Source organism: Triticum urartu, chromosome 5A (assembly GCF_056163025.1).
Source record: "Triticum urartu cultivar PI428250 chromosome 5A, HENAU_Tu73, whole genome shotgun sequence".
NCBI classification, from domain to species: domain Eukaryota; kingdom Viridiplantae; phylum Streptophyta; class Magnoliopsida; order Poales; family Poaceae; genus Triticum; species Triticum urartu.
Window position 1 is genome coordinate 69250853 of NC_141877.1, and position 19955 is coordinate 69270807.

Here is a 19955-nt window from a genome sequence, read left to right on the forward strand (position 1 = left end):
TAAAACAAAAAAGGAAAATGAAATAAAGAAAACGAATAAAACCTGAAAACAAAACAAAAAAAAGAGGAAAAGAAAACCCCCCAAACCCCCCTAGGCCACATGGCCTAGCTAGCCAACAGCCGGCCCGGCCCCCCTGCCGCCTCCCTTCCCTGTCCCCTGACCCCGGTCGGGACAGGGCTGCGCTCCCGCCAAACCGCCTCGCCGGCACTGGCCCCTGATAACCCACCAAGTATAGGCGATCGCAATAGTTTTCGAGGGTAGAGTATTCAACCCAAATTTATTGATTCGACACAAGGGGAGCCAAAGAATATTCTCAAGTATTAGCTGCTCAGTTGTCAATTCAACCACACCTGGAAACTTAATATCTGCAGTAAAGTGTTTAGTAGTAAAGTAATATGATAGTAGTGGTAACGATAGCAAAAGTAACGGTAGCAAAAGTAATGTTTTTGGAATTTTGTAGTGATGATAATAATGGCAACGGAAAAGTAAATAAGCGAAGAACAATATATGGAAAGCTCGTTGGCAATGGATCAGTGATGGAGAATTATGCCGGATGTGGTTCGTCGTGTAACAGTCATGACATAGGGTGACATAGAACTAGCTCCAATTCATCAATGTAATGTAGGCATGTATTCCGAATATAGTCATACGTGCTTATGGAAAAGAACTTGCATGACATCTTTTGTCCTACCCTCCCGTGGCAGCGGTGTCCTAATGGAAACTAAGGGATATTAAGGCCTCCTTTTAATAGAGTACTGGACCAAAGAATTAACACATAGTGAATACATGAACTCCTCAAACTACGATCATTACCGGGAGCGGTCCCGATTATTGTCACTTCAGGGTTGCCGGATCATAACACATAGTAGGTGACTATAGACTTGCAAGATAGGATCAAGAACTCACATATATTCATGAAAGCATAATAGGTTCAGATCTGAAATCATGGCACTCGGGCCCTAGTGACAAGCATTAAGCATAGCAAAGTTATAGCAACATCAATCTCAGAACATAGTGGATACTAGGGATCAAACCCTAACAAAACTAACTCGATTACATGATAAATCTCATCCAACCCATCACCGTCTGGCAAGCCTACGATGGAATTACTCACGCACGGCGGTGAGCATCATGAAATTGGCGATGGAGGAAGGTTAATGATGACAATGGCGATGGATTCCCCTCTCCGGGGCCCCGAACGAACTCCAGATCAGCTCTCGCGAGAGAGTTTAGGGCTTGGCGGCGGCTCCGTGTCGTAAAACGCGATGAATCTTTCTCTCTGATTTTTTTTCTCCTCGAACACAAATATATGATGACAATGTTCATACCTGCTTCTCCCATCTCAATCAGTCCATCATATATCATCATAATTGCTTTTCACTTGCACGATCGAATGATGTGAGTAATAATAATAGTGCATGTGCATTGGACTAAGCTGGAATCTGCGAGCATTCAATAAACAGGAGAAGACAAGGCAATATGGACTCTTTTGTCAGAGCAACAATAATGCATATAAGAGCCACTTTAACAATTTAATTATGGTCTTCTCCTATCGACCCCCAAAGAAAAGAAGAGAAATAAAACTATTTACACGGGAAAGCTCCCAAGAAGCAAAAGAAGAACATGAAATCTTTTTGGGTTTTCTTTTTAATTACTACTACAAGCATGGAAATTAAAACTAGCTAAAAGCTACAACGAATTTTTTTGTTTTTCCTAAAGTTTATTAAACACACAATAAGAAAGCATAAAAAGAAATAAACTAGCATGGATATTACAATGAAAAAGTATGAGCACCGACATCTAGCAATGAGTGTGTGCACATGAATGTAATGTCGGTGGGAAATACGTACTCTCCCAAGCTTATGCTTTTGGCCTAAGTTGGTCTATGGCCATGGCTGGCCTGGCGGATATCCATAGTAATAGTTGGGGTCGTACTGAGAAGAAGCCTCGGATTGCCACTGGTTGGAAATCACCTCCGGATCCCATTGGTAATCAGACTGTCGTGGAGGATCAATTTGTGGTTCCGGCTCTGGCTCTGTAGCTGATGTAGGGTTTCGGTAGGCGTGAATGGCCTCCAACGGAACAAGGTACTTGCCTGCAGATAAATCAAACAAGGAAGGAGTAGGGAGGGTAATAGTCTCAGGATGATGTTTATCAAAGAACAATTTGTATTTAAGCTCATTTTCCCTATTCTTAACAATAAAATCATGTGCTACCATACTCTTATAATCTAAATAAACAATAGGCAACAATTTTTCATCCTTTTCATAGTGCCTAATAGGTATATTATAGTATGCAGCAAGGCGTTAAGCATAGACACCTCCAAAGATGGGGCCCTTTGTACGGTTCAGACTTAACCGTTTGGCAATAATACCGCCCATACTAACAGAGTCGTCACGGAATAAACGGCTACCTCTTGAGCACTATGTTGGATTTCCTTGAAGAGGAAAGGATGATGCAGCAAAGTAGCGTAAGTATTTCCCTCAGTTTTTGAGAACCAAGGTATCAATCCAGTAGGAGGTTACGCGTGAGTCCCTCGTACCTGCACAAAACAAATAACTCCTCGCAAGCAACATGATAAGGGGTTGTCAATCCCTTCACGGTCACTTACGAGAGTGAGATCTGATAGATATGATAAGATAATATTTTTGGTATTTTGTGATAAAGATGCAAGGTAAAATAAAAGCTAAGGAAAAAGCAAAGGAAATAACTAAGTATTGGAAGATTAATATGATGAAGATAGACCCGGGGGCCATAGGTTTCACTAGTGGCTTCTCTCAAGAGCATAAGTATTTTACGATGGGTAAACGAATTACTGTTGAGCAATTGACAGAATTGAGCATAGTTATGAGAATATCTAGGTATGATCATGTGTATAGGCATCACGTCTGAGACAAGTAGACCGACTCCTGCCTGCATCTACTACTATTACTCCACTCATCGACCGCTATCCAGCATGCATCTAGAGTATTAAGTTCACAAAAACAGAGCAACGCCTTAAGCAAGATGACATGATGTAGAGGGATAAATTCATGCAATACGATAAAAAACCCATCTTGTTATCCTCGATGGCAACAATACAATACGTGCCTTGCTGCCCCTACTGTCACTAGGAAAGGACACCGCAAGATTGAACCCAAAGCTAAGCACTTCTCCCATTGCAAGAAAGATCAATCTAGTAGGCCAAACCAAACTGATAATTCGAAGAGACTTGCAAAGATAACCAATCATACATAAAAGAATTCAGAGAAGATTCAAATATTGTTCATAGATAATCTTGATCATAAACCCACAATTCATCGGTCTCAACAAACACACCGCAAAAACAAGATTACATCGAATAGATCTCCACAAGAGATGGGGAGAACATTGTATTGAGATCCAAAAAGAGAGAAGAAGCCATCTAGCTCATAAATATGGACACGAAGGTCTGAGGTAAACTACTCACACTTCATCGGAGAGGCTATGGTGTTGATGTAGAAGCCCTCCATGATGGATGCCCCCTCTGGCAGAGCTCCGAAACAGGCCCCAACATGGGATCCCGTGGATACAGAAGGTTGTGTCGGTGGAATTAGGTTTTTGGCTCCGTATCTGATCGTTTGGGGGTACGTAGGTATATATAGGAGGAAGGAGTACGTCGGTGGAGCAACAAGGGGGCCACGAGGGTGGAGGGCGCGCCTAGGGGGGGGGTAGGCGTACCCCCCTACCTCGTGGGTTCCCTGTTGGTTGTTTGACGTAGGGTCCAAGTCTTTGGATCTTGTTTGTTCCAAAAATCACGTTCCCGAAGGTTTCATTCTGTTTGGACTCTGTTTGATATCCCTTTTCTTCAAAATCCTAAAATAGGCAAAAACAACAATTCTGGGCTGGGCCTCCGGTTAATAGGTTAGTCCCAAAAATAATATAAAAGTGGATAATAAAGAACAATAATGTCCAAAATAGTAGATAATATAGCATGGAGAAATCAAAAATTATAGATACGTTGGAGATGTATCTAGCATCCCCAAGCTTAATTCCTGCTCGTCCTCGAGTAGGTAAATGATAAAAAAGATAATTTTAATGTAATTCTTCTTAATTGTGGTATGAATATTCAGATACGAAAGATTCAAGATAAAAGATTAATATTGACATAAAAATAATAATACTTCAATCATACTAACAAAGCGATCATGTCTTCTCAAAATAACATGGCCAAAGAAAGTTATCCCAAAATCATATATTCTGACTATGCTCTATCTTCACCACACAAAGTATTTAAATCATGCACAACCCCGATGACAAGCCAAGCAATTGTTTCATACTTTTGACATTCTCAAACTTTTTCAATCTTCACGCAATACATGAGCATGAGCCATGGATATAGCACTATATGTGGATTAGAATGGTGGTTGTGGAGAAGACAAAAAGGGAGAAGATAGTCTCACATCAACTAGGCGTATCAACGGGCTATGGAGATGCCCATCAATAGATATCAATGTGAGTGAGTAGGGATTGCCATGCAACGGATGCACTAGAGCTATATGTATATGAAAGCTCAACAAAAGAAACTAGGTGGGTGTGCATCCAACTTGCTTGCTCATGAAGACCTAGGGCATTTTGAGGAAGCCCATCATTGGAATATACAAGCCAAGTTCTATAATGAAAAATTCCCACTAGTATATGAAAGTGACGAAATGAGAGACTCTCTATCATGAATATCATGGTGCTACTTTGAAGCACAAGTGTGGTAAAGGATAGTAACATTGTCACATCTCTCTTTTTCTCTCATTTTTTTATTTTTTTTATTTGGGCCTTTTCTCTTTTTTATGGCCTCTTTTCTTTCCCTTTTTTTTTATTTTCGTCCGGAGTCTCATCTTGACTTGTGGGGGAATCATAGTCTCCATCATCCTTTCCTCACTAGGACAATGCTCTAATAATGATGATCATCACACTTTTATTTTCTTACAACTCGATACTTAGAACAAAATATGACTCTATATGAATGCCTCCGGCGGTGTACCGGGATATGCAATGAATCAAGAGTGACATGTATGAAAGAATTATGAATGGTGGATTTTCCACAAATACAATGTCAACTACATGATCATGCTAAGAAATATGACAATGATGGATTGTGTCATAATAAACGGAACGGTGGAAATTTGCATGGCAATATATATGGGAATGGCTATGGAAATGCCATAATAGGTAGGTATGGTGGCTGTTTTGAGGAAGGTATATGGTGGGTGTATGATAGCGGCGAAAGGTGTGCGGTATTAGAGAGGCTAGCAATGGTGGAAGGAAGAAAAGTGCGTATAATCCATGGACTCAACATTAGTCATAAAGAACTCATATACTTATTGCAAAAATCTACAAGTTATCAAAGCAAAGTATTACGCGCATGCTCCTAGGGGGGTAGATTGGTAGGAAAAGACCATCGCTCGTCCCCGACCGCCACTCATAAGGAAGACAATCAAAAAATAAATCATGCTCCGACTTCATCACATAACGGTTCACCATACGTGCATGCTACAGGAATCAGAAACCTTAACACAAGTATTTCTCAAATTCACAACTACTCAACTAGCACAACTTTAATATCACCATCTTCATATCTCAAAACAATTATCAAGCATCAAACTTCTCGTAGCATTCAACACACTCATAAGAAAGTTTTTACTATTCTTGAATACCAAGCATATTAGGATTATTTAAGCAAATGACCATGCTATTTAAGACTCTCAAAATAATATAAGTGAAGCATGAGAGATCAATAGTTTCTATAAAACAATTCCACCACCGTGCTCTAAAAAAATATAAGTGATGTACTAGAGCAAAACTATATAACTCAAATGATATAAGCGAAGCACATAGAGTATTCTAAGAAATTCCAAATCATGTATGGATCTCTCAAAAGGTGTGTACAGCATGGATGATTGTGGTAAACTAAAAATCAAAGACTCAAATTATACAAGACGCTCCAAGCAAAACACATATCATGTGGTGAATAAAAATATAGCTCCAAGTAAAGTTACCGATAGAAGTAGACGAAAGAGGGGATGCCTTCCGGGGCATCCCCAAGCTTTGGCTTTTAGGTGTCCTTATATTATCTTGGGGGTGCCATGGGCATCCCCAATCTTAGGCTCTTGCCACTCCTTGTTCCATAATCCATCAAATCTTTACCCAAAACTTGAAAACTTCACAACACAAACTTAAAGTAGAAAATCTCGTGAGCTCCGTTAGCGAAAGGAAACAAAAGACCACTTCAAGTTAATGTAATGAACTCATTCTTTATTTATATTGGTGTTAAACCTACTGTATTCCAAGTTCTCTATGGTTTATATACTATTTTACTAGCCATAGATTCATCAAAATAAGCAAACAACTCACGAAAAACAGAATCTGTCAAAAACAGAACAGTCTGTAGTAATCTGTAGCTAGCGCAAGATATTGAACCCCAAAAATTATAAAATAAGTTGATGGACGTGAGGAATTTATATATTAATTATATTAAAAAATAATTAACTAAATATCACTTTCCAAATAAAAATGGAAGCAGTTCTCGTGAGCGCTAAAGTTTCTGTTATTTACAGCAAGATAACAAGACTTTCCCCAAGTCTTCTCAACGATTCTACTTGGCACAAAGACTAATTAAACACAAAAAATACAATCAAAAAGAGGATAGGTAAATTATTTATTACTAAAAAGGATAAAAAAATCAAGGAATAAAAATAAAATTGGGTTGCCTCCCAACAAGCGCTATCATTTAACGCCCCTAGCTAGGCATAAAAAGCAAGGATAGATCTAGGTATTGCCATATTTGGTAGGCAATTCTTCAATGAGACATCTATTATCCTTAGAAATTTCTTTATTTTTAGTTATTACAAAACTTTTAGGCACAAGATCGAAAAATTCATTTGTAACAAATGGTTCCTTAATGATAGCAACAAGATTGGGATGAATACTTATAGATTTGAGATCTGCAGTTTCCTTACTAGAGGATTCACCCCTATTATTAGGAACATACATAAGCTTGGCTATTTTAGTAGGAGGACTTGGAGTATTCTTTATGGAGGGAAAAGCGGTTCCCAAGTTGGTAATGATATCTTCAAGTTTATCGATCCTAATGGAATCATGATTTATTTTCTCATTAACTACGGGTTCCTTCTCTTTAATATTTTTCAAAGTGACTCCTACTTTAGATCCATATTGAGAGATTCGGTTGTGGATCTTTTTATCCAAATTTTCAATTAACTCTACGATAGCAACCTTATTTTCAATAATTTCGAGACTTTGCATTACATGCTCCAAAGTTAATATAGTTCCATTAACCAAAAGAGGGGGTGAGCCAAACAGATCTATCATAGCATTATAAGAATGAAAAGTATGGCTACCTAAGAAATTTCCTCCGGTAATGGTATCAAGGATATATCTATACCAAGGATTAGCACCTACATAAAATTTGCGGAGAAGAATGGAAGTAGATTGCTTCCTGGTAGATCTATTTTGAGACTTTCTCCCTCCCTTTATTCAAAATTTAGGACTTAATTATCGGGAGACAACGAAGAGGATAGAGGACTAGCCATAATGACAAGCAAGCAATCCAACACACGAAAAAACAAGAAACGGGCAAAAAGAGGCAAATAGAGAAAGAGAGGAAGGATAGAGAGAGAGGGCGAATAAAACATCAAGGGTGGAGTGGGGGAGAGGAAAATGAGAGGCAAATGGCAAATAATGTAATGCGGGAGATAAGTGTTGTGATGGGTACTTGGTATGTGGACTTTTGCATATACTCCCCGGCAACGGCGCCAGAAATGGCTCGTTGTCGGGAGTCAAATCTTGACTTGCGCGAACCTCCCCGGCAACGGCGCCAGAAATCTTCTTGCTACCTCTTGAGCACTGCATTGGATTTCCTTGAACAGGAAAGGATGATGCAGCAAAGTAGCGTAAGTATTTCCCTCAGTTTTTGATAACCAAGGTATCAATCCAGTAGGAGGTTACGCGTGAGTCCCTCGTACCTACACAAAACAAATAACTCCTCGCAACCAACGCGATAAGGGGTTGTCAATCCCTTCACGATCACTTACGAGAGTGAGATCTGATAGATATGATAAGATAATATTTTTGGTATTTTTGTGATAAAGATGCAAGGTAAAATAAAAGCATAGTAAAAAGCAAAGAAAATAACTAAGTATTGGAAGATTAATGTGATGAAGATAGACCCAGGGGCCATAGGTTTCACTAGTGGCTTCTCTCAAGAGCATAAGTATTTTACGATGGGTGAACGAATTACTGTTGAGCAATTGACAGAATTGAGCATAGTTATGTGAATATCTACGTATGATCATGTGTATAGGCATCACGTCCGAGACAAGTAGACCGACTCCTGCCTGCATCTACTACTATTACTCCACTCATCGACCGCTATCCAGCATGCATCTAGAGTATTAAGTTCATGAAAACAGAGTAACACCTTAAGCAAGATGACATGATGTAGAGGGATAAATTCATGCAATACGATAAAAACCCCATCTTGTTATCCTCGATGGCAACAATACAATACGTGCCTTGCTGCCCCTACTGTCACTGGGAAAGGACACCGCAAGATTGAGCCCAAAGCTAAGCACTTCTCCCATTGCAAGAAAGATCAATCTAGTAGGCCAAACCAAACTGATAATTCGAAGAGACTTGCAAAGATAACCAATCATACATAAAAGAATTCAGAGAAGATTCAAATATTGTTCATAGATAATCTTGATCATAAACCCACAATTCATCGGTCTCAACAAACACACCACAAAAACAAGATTACATCGAATAGATCTCCACAAGAGAGGGGGAGAACATTGTATTGAGATCCAAAAAGAGAAAAGAAGCCATCTAGCTAATAACTATGGACCCGAAGGTCTGAGGTAAACTACTCACACTTCATCGGAGAGTCTATGGTGTTGATGTAGAAGCCCTCCATGATGGATGCCCCCTCTGGCGGAGCTCCGGAACAGGCCCCAAGATGGGATCCCGTGGATATAGAAGGTTGCGGCGGTGGAATTAGGTTTTTGGCTCCGTATCTGATCGTTTGGGGGTACGTAGGTATATATAGGAGGAAGGAGTACGTCGGTGCAGCAACAGGGGGCCCACGAGGGTGGAGGGTGCGCCTGGGGGGGGGGGGGTAGGCGCGCCCCCTACCTCGTGGCTTCCCTGTTGGTTGCTTGACGTAGGGTCCAAGTCTCCTGGATCTTGTTTGTTCCAAAAATCACGTTCCCGAAGGTTTCATTCCAATTGGACTCCATTTGATATTCCTTTTCTTCGAAACCCTAAAATAGGCAAAAACAACAATTCTGGGTTGGGCCTCCGGTTAATAGGTTAGTCCCAAAAATAATATAAAAGTGGATAATAAAGCCCAATAATGTCCAAAACAGTAGATAATATAGCATTGAGCAATCAAAAATTATAGATACGTTGTAGACGTATCATAAACCATGGAACAAAATGATAATATTAGGAACACTAAGGTTTCCACAGTTTCCATGACCAATTAAGCAACGACTAGCAAATATTGCAAAGTAGTGTAAAACAGGAAAATGTATGCTAGTGATTCTTGCATCGGAAACTTTCCTAGTTTCCCCTATAGTAATGGTGTCAATAAACCCATCCACATCTCTATGACGTGGTTCCTCTAAGCTACCCTCGAAAGGTATTTTGCAAACCCTGCAAAATTCATATAGTGACATCCTCTTAACCACATCATATAAATGAAACTCTATTGAAGGAGGTGATTCCTTAGGATAATAGTAGAAGTTTTGCACAAAAGTATTGGTGAGTAAGAGATACTGTTCGCGTTGGTCGCGGAGGAAGTCGTGAAGCTTGCATTCTTAGCCAACTCATAAAAATCATCATAAATCTCGGCTGCTCTCAAGAAATCATCGGAAGGCCATTCACACGGTCGAACCTCCATGGTGCGAGGAAGATTATATTTGGGCCTCTCTGCTTTTTCATTTTGCTTTTCCTTCGAGCTTCGACTCAATGAGCCCCTCAAAAATCTCTCATTATTTTCTGAAAAATTCTGAAATTTTTGGTAACTTCAAATAAAAGTGAACCAAGCTCAACAAAATTGATAGCAACTACTCCTACAAGTGCCTAGAGCCTATATCATGCATTAGAATTACTTGGAACCATATAAATTTGACACGCAAGCTCAAGAACATGGTCACCTAGGCAGCACAAATTTGCAATGAATAAAGCACTAGAACAAAAACTAATTGGACCAATGGAGGAGTCACATACCAAGGAACAATCCCCCAAAGCAGTTTTGTGAGAGGTGCTATGAGCAAGGAGATCGAAAATCGCAGCAAAATGAGCTAGAACTCGTGCTTGAGCTGGATGGTGATTTTTTTGGGAGGAAGAAGAAGTGTGTGGGTGCAGGAATAAGTGGAGGGGAGCCACCATGGGCCCATGAGGCAGGGGGCGCGCCCAGGGGGTGGGCGCGCCCTGGACCCTCCTGGACAGGTGCCAGCTCCCCCTACTGTGTTCTCAGTGCCAAATATTCTTAAATGTTTCAGAAAAAAATCATATTTAAATTTCAGGGCATTTGGAGAACTTTTATTTTTGGGGTATTTTTTATTGCAAGGATAATTTAGAAAACAGACATAAATTACTATTTTTGCTTTATTTAAACTAAATAACAGAAAGTAAAAAGAGGGTACAAAGAGTTGTGTTTTCTAAATTCATCCATCTCATGCTAATCAAAAGGAATCCACTAACAAGGTTGATCAGGTCTTGTTAACAAACTCATTCCGAATAACATGGAACCAGAGAGTTTTCGAATAACACTAGGTTGCCTCAACGGGGATATGCACATCCCCAACAATAAGAATATCATATTTCTTTTTAACAGTAGGAAGAGGAAATTCAAAACCTCCAAAAATAATCGATGGAATTTTTCCAATAGAATTGATAATGTGGACTTGAGGTTGTTTCCTCGGAAAGTGTACCGTATGCTCATTACCATTAACATGAAAAGTGACATTGCCTTTGGTGCAATCAATAACAGCCCCTGTAGTATTCAAAAAAGGTCTTCCAAGAATAATAGACATACTATCGTCCTCGAGAATATCAAGAATAACAAAGTCTGTTAAAATAGTAACGTTTGCAACTACAACAGGCACATCCTCACAAATACCGACAGGTATAGTAGTTGATTTATCAGCCATTTGCAAAGATATTTCAGTAGGTGTCAACTTATTCAAATCAAGTCTATGATATAAAGAGAGAGGCATAACACTAACACCGGCTCCAAGATCACATAAAGCAGTTTTAACATAGTTTCTTTTAATGGAGCATGGTATAGTTGGTACTCTGGTATCTCCAAGTTTCTTTCGTATTCCACCCTTAAAAGTGTAATTAGCAAGCATGGTGGAAATTTCAGCTTCCGTTATCTTTCTTTTATTAGTAACAATATCTTTCATGTACTTAGCATAAGGATTCATTTTAAGCATATGAGTCAAACACATACGCGAAAAGATAGGTCTAATCATTTCAGCAAAGCGCTCAAAATCATCATCATCCTTTTTCTTGGATGGCTTAGGAGGAAAAGGCATGGGTTTCTGAACCCAAGGCTCTCTTTCCTTACCGTGCTTCTTAGCAACAAAGTCCCTTTTATCATAACATTGATTGTTTGATTGTGGGTTATCAAGATCAACAGTAGGTTCAATCTCTACATCATTGTCATTACTAGGTTGGGCATCAACATGAACATCATCATTAACATTTTCATTAGGTTCATGTTCATTACCAGATTGTGTTTCAGCATCAGAAGTAGAAATATCATTGGGAGCATGCAAAGTCCTATCATTTTTCTTTTTCTTCATTTTAGAAGGACTAGGTGCATCTATATTATTTCTCTGAGAATCTTGCTCAATTGTCTTAGGGTGGCCCTCTGGATACAAAGGTTCCTGGGTCATTTTACCACCTCTAGTCATAACTCTAATAGCATTATCATTTTTCTTACTATTTCATTCATTGAGCAAATCATTCTGAGCTTTAAGTACTTGTTCTACTTGAGTGGTAACCATATAAGCATGTTTACTAATGAGTTTAAGTTCACCTTTAACTCTAGACATATAATCACCCAAGTGTTCAATCATATAAGCATTTTGTTTCAATTGTCTACCAAAATAAGCATTGAAGTCTTCTTGCCTAACCATAAACTTATCAAACTCATCCAAACATTGGCTAGCAAACTTAGTAGGAGGGATTTCAGCTTTATCATATCTATAGAGAGAATTTACCTTTACTACCTGTGTCGGGTTATCAAGACCATGTGTTTCTTCAATAGGTGATGGATTAAAACCATATATTTCTTCAATAGGCGGTAAATAAAGACCATGAATTTCTTCAATAGGAGGTAAATTCTTAACATCTTCAGCTTTAATACCCTTTTCTTTCATGGATTTCTTTGCCTCTTGCATATCTGCAGGACCGAGAAATAGAACACCCCTTTTCTTCGGAGTTGGTTTAGGAATAGGCTCAGGAGCTGGCTCAGTAAGTGTCAAACTATTTTCATTTGTCAACATATTATTCAATAGAATTTCAGTTTCATCCGGTGTTCTTTCCCTGAAAACAGAACCAGCACAACTATCCAGGTGGTCTCTGGAAGCATCGGTTAGTCCATTATAAAAGATATCAAGTATTTCATTTTTCTTAAGAGGATGATCAGGCAAAGCATTAAGTAATTGGAGAAGCCTCCCCCAAGCTTGTGGGAGACTCTCTTCTTCAATTTGCACAATATTATATATATATCCCTTAAGGCAGCTTGTTTCTTATGAGCAGGGAAATATTTAGCAGAGAAGTAATAAATCATATCCTGGGGACTACGCACACACCTAGGATCAAGAGAAATTAACCTTATCTTAGCATCACCCTTTAATGAGAACGGAAATATTTTAAGGATATAAAAGTAGCGAGTTCTCTCATCATTAGTGAATAGGGTGGCTACATCATTTAATTTAGTAAGATGTGCCACAACAGTTTCAGATTCATAGGCATAAAAATGATCAGATTCAACCAAAGTAATTATATCAGGATCAATAGAGAATTCATAATCCTTATCAGTAACAAAGATAGGAGAAGTAGCATAAGCAGGATCATATTTCATTCTAGCATTCAGAGTTTTTTGTTTAAGCTTAGCTAATAATTTCTTAAGATCACTTCTATCATTAGATGCAAGAAAGTCTCTTTTAGTTTCTTCATCCATAACATAGCCCTTAGGCACAACAGGCAATTCATATTAATTAGGAGAGCCTTCATCATCACTTTCATCAATATTATCAGTTTCAATAATTTCATTCTCTCTAGCCCTAGCAAGTTGTTCATCAAGAAATTCACCAAGTGGCACAGTAGTATCAAGCATAGAAGTAGTTTCATCATAAGTATCATGCATAGCAGACGTGGCATCATCAATAATATGCGACATATCAGAATTAATAGCAGAAGCAGGTTTAGGTGTCGCAAGCTTACTCAAAACAGAAGGTGAATCAAGTGCAGAGCTAGATGGCAGTTCCTTACCTCCCCTCGTAGTTGAGGATAAATCTAGGTTCTTGGATCTTTCAAGTTCTTCATAATGATAAGCAGATATAAATCCCAAGTGACTCAACACCAGCGACTGTCAAGAGCTTAGAGCCATTCGAGAAGGACGCTTCGGTCGACCCCCCCCCCCCCCCCCGAGCGCAACGACCGGGGCTACGGTCGAGGAGGAGGGCGTGGTGGCGGATGCTAGGATGACCGTGGCCCGCGCCAGGAGTGGCGTGATTGGCCTCGCGGGGACCACTGGCGAGATCAGTCTCGCGAGGGCGCCTGGAGGGATCAGCCTCGTGAGGATCTTCCTCAGCGCAACGCCGGTCTCCCTCCACTACTGCCAGCACCAAGAAGGAATGACAACCACCATCAGGATGAGGGGGCTGGGGGCTTCTAGGAACCGCGTGCCATCGCCTGCATCTTGGGCGGAGCTCAAGCCCCAGCCTCACAGCGTATCTTCAAACAGTTCGCTCGTGAAGTGAATGCAGTCCTCCCCAAGCTCGAGGCCACGCGCCCGCTCTGATGGTCCAAGTGCGCCATCATGTTCAGCTAGGTAGATCAGCTCAAGTGCGCGGCTACTGCTGGTGCCCTCCCGATGCTCTATTCACCAGTCATTAGCAATGTGCAAGTTACCAAGACTCTCACCGATGGAGGCGCAGGGCTCAACGTCCTGTCCATTGACACATTCGACAACCTGCAAGTGCCGTATGATCAGCTTCAGCCCACCAAGCCTTTCTCAGGAGTGACCAACCGCTCCACCACCCCGATCGGGCAGGTCCGGCTCCCCGTCACCATCGGACAGCGCGGCAACTACCGCACCGAGCTCATCGACTTCGATGTCGCCCACATCCGTCTACCATACAATGCTATCCTCGGGTATCCGGCCCTGGCCAATTTCATGGCCGTGACGCACCATGGCTACAACGTCCTCAAGATGCCAGGAAGCGGCGGGATCATCACAGTCCCCTGCGAAGAAAGAGATGCAGTGTGCTCCCTCGAGCGCGCCTTCCAAGCAGCTTCAGTCGAAGACCCTGGCAACAATGAAGCTCGGCACCCTCCTGAGGTCGTCCCCAAGAAGAAGAAGCAGCTACTCCGTGCCGGACCTTAGGAGGGCAGTGCCGCAAGTGGCACCTCATCAAGATCAGCGCCCGCACCTGGGGCGCCTCCCTCTGTCGCAAAGGAAGGAGCGCCCGGCGCCGTCCTCGGGCAGGGCTCAGGGGCTCTCTTCTGGAGGGCCTCAGACCTTGCCAACGTCACGAGGGATGCACTCAGGCACCACTTGGAGGTGTGTTTCGCGGCACGTCTCCCTCAGGAGGACATTGGGCAAGGAGCACACGGCGCTCTGGAGTTCATCGCCAAGGTATCTCAAGAGCTTCAGGAAACAAGAGCAATACGCGGCGACCGCCGCCCACCTGGCGTTGCCCCCCACCCAGGTGAGGGTGGTGAGCTGCACGTCTGCATCGACATATCAGGGCTCAACTGAGCCGCATCTCAGGAGCGCTTCTGGCCTTCGTGTGTTGGGTGCTCCGAAGGTCCACCTCACAGCTACGTTCGTATGTCGTTCGGACTGCTGAGCGTGGTTGTTGCCTTCCAGCACAACCTGCGGAGCATCATGACGGGTTAGGAGGCCAGGCACCACGCAGTCCTAGCGGAGATGGCGACGGTCCTCAAGGAACCGCCTGGACCCCCAGGGCCTCCCGAGGCTCAGGGCCTCGGTGGCTCGTGAGGGGCAACCCCTTTGCCGCGTACCTTCAGCTGCCTCAAGAACCCTTCATCAACGGAACCAGGTGACATTTTCCAAGTCCATTTAGCTGGCAGCGCCCAGGGGGCTGCATTATTCCCAGGCCATGTGGGTCCGTCCCTGTGGCATGTGTCCCTTCTTTTTATGTCTTTAGCTTACCTTGCTGGGGGCGCCCCTCGGGCTGCATCATCCCCAAGCCGCTCGGGCAGGACCCAGTGGCGCGTATCGTTCATGCATTTACCTGAGCAAGTTTGCCTTCCATGCTTAATCTACCTATGACCATCACCTGCTTGATTCTCACTCGCCATGGGGGCCACTCACGCTAGCATGACGCTTGTGCTCGGGTCCGTCCCTGCAACATCGACAAACCTGAGCGGTCAAGCTTTGGCTCGCGGCATGCCCCACGCACGTCACCTCACCAGGCCCTCAGTGCCTTCATCTCCTCGCAGAGCGACCAGTGGCGGACCGGCAACCATAATGGCAAACTGTGTCTCTCCTTGTGCTGGCTTGCAGGAATCTCCTGAAGGCGATGGAAGGCGGGACCATGAGCTCCCTCTTCTCCCATGCAATCCGCTTGCGTGTTAAAAGGGGGCTCCTAAGCATCGCGACTTAGGAGCTCCTACTGGCTCTCCAGCCCTCACCCGCTGGCCTTGACCATGGCATGCGATCTGGCATACCAGGGGCGGCTGAGCTCGCTTGAGGGCCGGGACCTGAGGACGCAGAGCACGAAGGAGAGCGTGGAGAAGGGGGATAGGCTCGCATGGGCCTGGCTTAGCTATGCTTCGGGCGCCTATGCACGAATCTGGCGCATCATGAGGAATCAACTTCGGACCGTCAAGATAAGTCTCGAGCCCGGGTTGGCTAAACCGCTTAGGACTAAGAACCATCCTAATCGCAGCCCTACTGCAGCAACATCATCCCCCTTTCTTACCTCTCGATGGTTGCTTGAGCGCTAAAGGGGACCTCCTGAGCATCGCGCCTCAGGAACTCTTATTGGACCTCGAGCCGCTCACCTCCTGGCCTTGACCACGACACGCGACCTGGCATACCAGCGACGGCTACAGCCTTCCTGGGGACCGAGACCTGTCAACATAGAGCGCCAAGTCATCGCGAGGTCAGAAAGGGAGACCGAGCTGAAGTAGGACTTGCGCTCGCGCAAGTTCATGATAAGGACAATATTAACAAGAGGCATTACAAAACCTTTACACACCCCCATGGGGCATTTCTTGATTCCTCGCAGGGAACAAAAGGCAAGAACTTAGGGAATCCTAACTACACGTGCCCTTGTGGATGACGCCATCATCAACAGTGGGCCACTAGAGGCCGACGCCAACCTCATCCAGATCAGCGGCGGCGGCGGCATGACATTGCAGCCCTGCTCCAGGCTCGGCGGGAGCTTGGGGGCACGTAGCTGTCGTCGCTCGTCTCCCAGGTCTCGTAGAGCTCGGGAGAATCGCTGGACTCCCAAGTGTCGCCGCTGCTTCCCGAGGAGCCGTTGGCGACGCGGGCAGAAGACCCTACCCCAGCTATGGTGCCATCTTGATGACCCCACCTAGGGCATCACTCCAGATGGCGGCCTTCTGCATCAAAGACCTTGAAGAACAGCGTGGAGGCACCGTCTTACACGAAGTGGATCGCAAGGGCGCCCTCCGCACGACACACTCGGGCGACCTCACCCCAGCCTCGGGTCATGAAGATCTTCCCCGAGGAGATGGCCTCAACCTCCACTCCAGTCGCCGGCGTTTCGCAGTCGACGTGCTGCAGCCAAAGCTCGAGGGGCCCCCTCGGCGGCATCTCTACTGAGAAGAAGGAAGGGAAGCGGGTCCAAGTGCTTGGGGGTATCGCCACCCACAGCACGAGCTCATGCGAGGAGTCCATGGGGTGGACTCCAGGGGCGGCGACGTGCGCCACAGCGGCACGGTGACCATGGCCACCGCGGCACGGCGACCATGGCCACGGTGTGCGTGCCGATGCTCGTCGCCTCTCCCTCCTGAGCCCCTGGCTTGGGCGTACAGGGGTAACGGATACCCGGGAGGGGGGCGCTCGCACCAAGGCCTCGTCACCACCTGCATCGTCGCCTCGTCGTGGCAGTGGGCCGGCCTCTTCTTCAGCGGGAGCGGTACCAGCCCATCGAGGGGAGTCTTTCTTTTCTTCGCCGCGGAAAACATTCGGGTGGGCGCCATTGGTGTTGGCAATGGTGCGAGGGGGTAGAAGCAAGCGAAATGGGAAGAGATGGGCAACGGGGGCTCCGCCCCCCTCACATTTATAGCAGGAGAAGGCCAACCAGCGGCCCCCACGATCACAGGTAATGATAGTTTTTCCTTGCATGTCACAGGGACTTGTCAAGTCGGGCAGTTGCCGAGGTAGCGTGGGGAACCGGAGATGCCCACGTCCAACCAACCGCCACGCGTCGACCAAGGCCACATGCTATTGGGGCCCGTGGAGCTCCGCACTTGACCTTTGGCTTCGCCTTGAAGCCAAGCCCGAGCGCGCCTTGGGCCCGGGGGCTACTGTCGGCATTCTGGGAATGGGGGTCCCCAGACTTGCCTGCCTGCAGCCCATGGCGTGGCTCTGCGAGCGGGCCCGAACGGCCCATCTTCACCAACAAGCACTTGATAACCCACAAGTATAGGGGATCGCAATAGTTTTCGAGGGTAGAGTATTTAACCCCAAATTTATTGATTCGACACAAGGGGAGCCAAAGAATATTCTCAACTATTAGCAGATGAGTTGTCAATTCAACCACACCTGGAAACTTAGTATCTGCAGCAAAGTGTTTAGTAGCAAGGTAATATGATAGTGGTGATAACGGTAGCAAAAGGTAACAGTAGTAAAAACAATGTTTTTGGTATTTTGTAGTGATGATAGCAATAGCAACGGAAAAGTAAATAAGCGAAGCACAATATATGGAAAGCTCGTAGGCAATGGATTGGTGATGGAGAATTATGCCGGATGCGGTTCATCATGTAACAGTCATAACCTAGGGTGACACAGAACTAGCTCCAGTTCATTGATATAATGTAGGCATGTATTCCGAACATAGTCATACGTGCTTATGGAAAAGAACTTGCATGACATCTTTTGTCCTACCCTCCCGTGGCAGCGGGGTCCTTACAGAAACTAAGGGATATTAAGGCCTCCTTTTAATAGAGAACCGGAACAAAGCATTAACACATAGTGAATACATGAACTCCTCAAACTACGGTCATCACCGGTAAGTATCCCGATTATTGTCACTTCGGGGTTAACAGATCATAACACATAATAGGTGACTATAGACTTGCAAGATAGGATCAAGAACGCTCATATATTGATGAAAACATAATTGGTACAGATCTTACATCATGGCACTCGGGCCCTAGTGACAAGCATTAAGCATAGCAAAGTCATAGCAACATCAATCTCAGAACATAGTGGACACTAGGGATCAAACCCTAGCAAAACTAACTCGATTACATGATAGATCCCATCCAACCCATCACCGTCCAGCAAGCCTACGATGGAATTACTCACACACGGCGGTGAGCATCATGAAATTGGTGATGGAGGATGGTTGATGATGACGATGGCGATGGATTCCCCTCTCCAGAGCCCCAAACGGACTCCAGATCAGCCCTCCCGAGAGGTTTTAGGGCTTGGCGGCGGCTCCGTATCGTAAAACGTGATGATTTCTTCTCTCTAATTTTTTTCTCCCCGAAACTCAATATATGGAGGTGGAGTTGGAGTCGGAGAGGAAACAGGGGGCCCACGAGGTAGGGGGCGCGCCCCCCACCCTCGTGGAGAGACGGTGGGCCCCCTGGCCTTCATCTTTGGCAGGTATTTTTCTTATTTTCTGAAAAGTGTCTCCGTGAAGTTTCAGGTCATTCCGAGAACGTTTGCTCCTGCACATAAATAACACCATGGTAGTTCTGCTGAAAACAGCGTCAGTCCGGGTTAGTTCCATTCAAATCATGCAAGTTAGAGTCCAAAACAAGGGCAAAAGTGTTTGGAAAAGTAGATATGACGGAGACGTATCAACTCCCCCAAGCTTAAACCTTTGATTGTCCTCAAGCAATTCAGTTGACAAACTGAAAGTGATAAAGAAAAATTTTACAAACTCTGTTTGCTCTTGTTGTTGTAAATATGTAAAGCCAGCATTCATGTTTTCAGCAAAGATTATAACTAACCACATTCACAATAACGCATAGGTCTCAAGTTACTCATGTCAATAGCATAATCAACTAGCGAGCCATAATAATAGAACTCGGATGACAACACTTTCTCAAAACAATCATAATATGATATAACAGGATGTTATCTCGCTAGCCCTTTCTGAGACCGCAAAACATAAATGCAGAGCACCTTTAAAGACCAAGGACTGACTAGGCATTGTAATTTATGGTGCCACTTCGGGGTTGCCGGATCATAACACATAGTAGGTGACTATAGACTTGCAAGATAGGATCAAGAACTCACATATATTCATGAAAACATAATAGGTTCAGATCTGAAATCATGGCACTCGGGCCCTAGTGACAAGCATTAAGCATAGCAAAGTTATAGCAACATCAATCTCAGAACATAGTGGATACTAGGGATCAAACCCTAACAAAACTAAATCGATTACATGATAAATCTCATCCAACCCATCATCGTCTAGCAAGCCTACGATGGAATTACTCACGCA